The sequence below is a fragment of the Microplitis demolitor genome, chromosome 5 (assembly GCF_026212275.2).
Source record: "Microplitis demolitor isolate Queensland-Clemson2020A chromosome 5, iyMicDemo2.1a, whole genome shotgun sequence".
In the NCBI taxonomy this organism is placed as follows: domain Eukaryota; kingdom Metazoa; phylum Arthropoda; class Insecta; order Hymenoptera; family Braconidae; genus Microplitis; species Microplitis demolitor.
The window spans coordinates 7,817,706-7,822,547 of record NC_068549.1 but is presented as its reverse complement, the minus strand read 5'-3'; positions in this window follow the sequence as shown (position 1 = coordinate 7,822,547).

Sequence of the window (4,842 nt, the reverse complement as noted above, 5' to 3'; positions counted from 1 at the left end):
AAATAATGTCAACTATTTAAAATTTTTAAAATCATTTATCACAAGTAACATTGTATAGATCAATCAAAATTAAATTAATTACAAACTAACAGTATATTTATGTATGTATATATTTACCATTGATCTTTGTACGGCCTTTAAAGGTATTATATGGAACTCATGCCGAAGAATACTTCGCTAATTAGCTACAGTCAGCCTCATAAAGTTCTACATTAAAATTTAATCCTTTCTGATTAGTCAAACGTTCAGTTTAATATATATTAAATCACTCATCTTTATATTAAACCACTGAATTTTAGTGAAATGGGCGGAGTATATCTTTACTTAAGAATTCAAGCCAATAACTATTACCTATCTCTCTTAACGGGTCTGGCGCATTTACCCAGTGGGTATTTTGTTAAACGTTTTTTTAAGTTGGCACATGTGGGTTCCGATCTAGAAACATCTGTGAGGTGGGGATAGACTATTAATAAAGTTGGTAAAACAGAAAATAAATTCAAATATTTAAAACATCGAAAAAATTTAAACTAATGATAAATGTATTTACATAAGAACACAACAAATAAATTTCTATACAATAAATTACGATTAATCATTTTAGTAAAATACTTTAAAGCTTAAATAAATAATGGGAAATTCGCACACTGCAAATTCCCAACCGGAAATTAAAATTTTTTTTCAAGCTCTCATCTGAGCTTTAAATATTTATCCAGCCATAAAATAAAAAATGGCGCACTTTGAGCTTGTATTTGAGAAAATTAATTTTCAAACTTAATTATTAATCACTGGGAATTTGCACAGTGCAAATTCCCAGCAATAAAATTAAAAATGGCGCACTTTGAGCTTGTATTTGAGAAAATTAATTTTCAAACTCAATTATCAATCACTGGGAATTTGCACTGTGCAAATTCCCAGCCGGAATAAAAGATGATGTACTATAATTATTAGACTTAAATCATTCATATTTGTAATGTAAAATTAAATATCGAATAATTAATATTTTCAAAAATTTTATACTTTACACAATCGAGCAATTGTAAATTAATTAAAGTAATTTAATATGTAGATAAATAAAATGTATAATTTAATATGTACAATATTATTTTTAAAAAATGGCGCAGTATCATTGGGAATTTGACCTACCTATATTCCCCATTCCATTTCGTGTAAAAACAATTTCCTATCGCCGAATAAAAATTTATAAGAAACAAATGCAAAATGATTTATTTCTTGTCACGCATTAACTTGGGTAACATGGGCCTTCCGAACAATAAAAGAAAAATTCACGCTTCTAATAATTTAAATTTTGATGGCTTTACTTTATAATCGCCATTCAAAATTAAAATCTGTTGAAAAGACGTGGTAAGTAAGACAAACATTATCCTTTATATTTAAAAGAAACTAACTCAATATGAAAAAAAGAATTATAACGAATGTGAGGGACTTTTTGATAAGTAAGTGTGCTTTTCTGTAAATATTTTTTTTCAATAATATTTAAATAATTAATCTAAAAACGGAAAACTTTCGGGCTTCTGTTGATTTCAGTATCATAGTAATTTTATTTTATAATTTAAATTATGAAAATGGTAATTAAAACATTTTACGATATTGGAGAAATACATTATTGTATAAATAATGATTAATTATGCCGAAAATATCTTTGAATATAGTTTAAAAATATTAATTTGGCTTAAAATAAAATTAAAATCTATTGTTGCCTTTCTTGAACATCTTAAATGCTGGTAACAACGGAAATTGATAACACTGGTGTTGAATTCTCATAGTTGATTTATTTTTCTTCCATTTATGAAATTGCGTACTTGAAAAAAAAAAAAAATAGGCGCTACAATTTGGATATTTCCCGTGGAAGCAATAAGATAAGGAACAACTCTCAAGTACTAATTTTTTTTTTTAAAATATAATAAAATTCTAAAATTTGAAAAAAAAATTCAAATTTCGAAAAAAATTTTAATTTTTTTTCAACTTTTGGAATTTTATTATACTAACAAAAAAATAGTATATAGAACGTATTCCTTATCCTATTGTTTCTACAAGAAAAATCCTGTTGCTGCAACTGGATTTTGTCCTGTTGCTCTTACAGGACTGCGTCCTGTTGTTGCACCTATTTTTTTTTCCGTGTAAATTTAAAAAGTTGATTTTACTTCGTTGGTATTATTATTAATATACGACTGACCGATCGTGGCCAATGGTATACAAACATATGTTATCTTTTAGGTACGTAGATTATAATCAAAAAAAAAAAAAAAGAAAAGGAGATGATCGGCAGGAAGGTTGTCGAGCTGCTGGTCACGTCTTTTATCCACCAGACGGCATTCCACCAATTTTTACATTATGTAAAAAACCTCCGAAAAATGAACACAACCACGAGCCGTTCGAATAACAAGTGGCCTTCAGAGAAAAAAACATTTTGGTTCTGGACGCACATCAGCAGCAAAGTTCCATACAAACAGAACTTGGATGGTATCCAATGCTTCTCTGCTGATGTCCTGAAACATCTAATTCCAATTGCGACGCGAGAAATGAAAATTTTTAAGTTAATATTTTCAAATTTATCTCATAAATTTTTCATATTAATATAACACAAATACGTATACCAATAACTTGTTTAAAAAACATAACTTTAATTTCTGTTATAGTTAGTGCCAAGATTGGAGGGGTTATTTTACTCGACTACCCACTTCAAGTAAAAATATCCTTCAATAAATAATTATATAAATCTTAATTATATTATTATAATAATTATAAATCTAATTTATATAAAACTTGAATGCAATATTTTAATAAATAATTATCGATGCAAGATTTGTATAAACTTTATTTGCCCGAGTCTTCCCACCCATTTTTTTACGATTCCAAACTCTTTTTGAACATATATATATATATATATATATATATATATATATATATATATATATATGTATATATATATATATATATCGCGTTTAAGTTGAGATACAGCCTCAAGATGCATTATTCTTAATTAACTGCTAGGAATTTGCACTGTGCAAATTTCCGGTGATTAATAATTGAGTTTCCAAGTTTGCCTTTTTAAATACGAACTCAAGATGCGGCATTTTAAATTTAATAGCTGGGAATTTGCACTGTGCAAATTCCCAGTGATTGATAATTGAGTTTGAAAATTAATTTTCTCAAATACAAGCTCAAAGTGCGCCATTTTTAATTTTATGGCTGGGAATTTGCACTGTGCGAATTCCAAGTGATTAATAATTGAGTTTGAAAATTAATTTTTTCAAATGCAAGCTCAAAGTGCGCCATTTTTAATTTTATGGCTGGGAATTTGCACTGTGCAAATTCCCAAGGATAGATATTTAAAGCTCAGATGTGAGCTTGAAAAAAAATTTTAATTTCCGGTTGGGAATTTGCAGTGTGCGAATTCCCCATTATTTATTTAAACTTAAAAGTATTTTACTAAAATGATTAATCGTTATTTATTGTATATAAATTTATTTGTTGTGTTCTTACGTAAATACATTTATCATTAATTTAAATGTTTTCGATGTTTTAAATATTTGAATTTATTTTCTGTTTTACCAACTTTATTAATAGTCTATCCCCACCTCACAGATGTGTTATGTCCTCAACAGCCTCAGGTGCCTCCACCTGTTAATTAATTAGTAAACTCAAGATATATAAGAAACGCGCATTTAAATTCCATTTGAAATAATGTATTAATATCCTACAACACTTATTGCGTCTTTACAATATGAAGTAAATAAATTAAATCACAAATCGTCGTGGCACATACTCATTAAATTATATATTTTTATTATAAAAAAGTTAAATAAATAGATGGATAAACTTTATTTTATATTTAGAGAAACATAAATACAGTTTGAGTGGTCTTGTAACGTTTTCCGTCACCTGATACTTAAAACCTAAACAAAACACACGCATAAAAATCATGAATAGGCCCTTGTTCTATAGTTAACAGTAAATATGGTTATAAACAAATACATACTCTATAAGCGAACAAGAAAAGGAAATATATAATAAATAAATCTTATTTATAAATGAAAACCATATCACAGGAACTTAACTATTATTGTTAATATATATATTTCTCTATTAAATAAAGAGTAATTCATATAATAAATAAATTAATAGAAATATTGAAATATAGCATTAGAATAATTATAATGATGTTTCACGATAAATGATAATGTCAATTGTAACGAATAACTAAATATAGAATAATTATAGAACACACCTCTGATAGTCTAGAATATTTAACCGAATGATTGTATCCAAGTACGGGAAAATAGAATATAAATAATATAAGTAATAAGAAGATATAGAATGGATAAAATAAAGAACGTAAATGTATAAGCTTATATCTCAAATTCGTATTAGTAGAAAGTATAAATGTATACGTATAATATTTAGTAAAGAACATAGATATATAAGTATATATACATATAAGCATGAGTGTGAACATGAGAGTAGTGGGGAGAAGTTGGAGAGTGGAGGTCCGAGATCTCTCTGCCGTCTGATGTAACTTCACTTCTCTCCGAGAACTTTTGACGAATACAACTGTTATTACTGATCAAGTTCAGTCATACTTTATAATAAAACTCAGTCTTCAGATAAAAATTATTTCATCAATTACATCTATCCTTATCTATAACTTAATTATTTCATTAAATTAATAATAATAATCATCATCATCGTAGTCAACAATAAATTTATCCACTGTTTTCAATTCAAAATTGGTCCCGCGTGACAACGAACTGCCCACTGCCCAGGAGGTGGCGTCAGCTCCGATCCTAGTAACCTCCCAGGACATAACAGATGTTTCTAGAT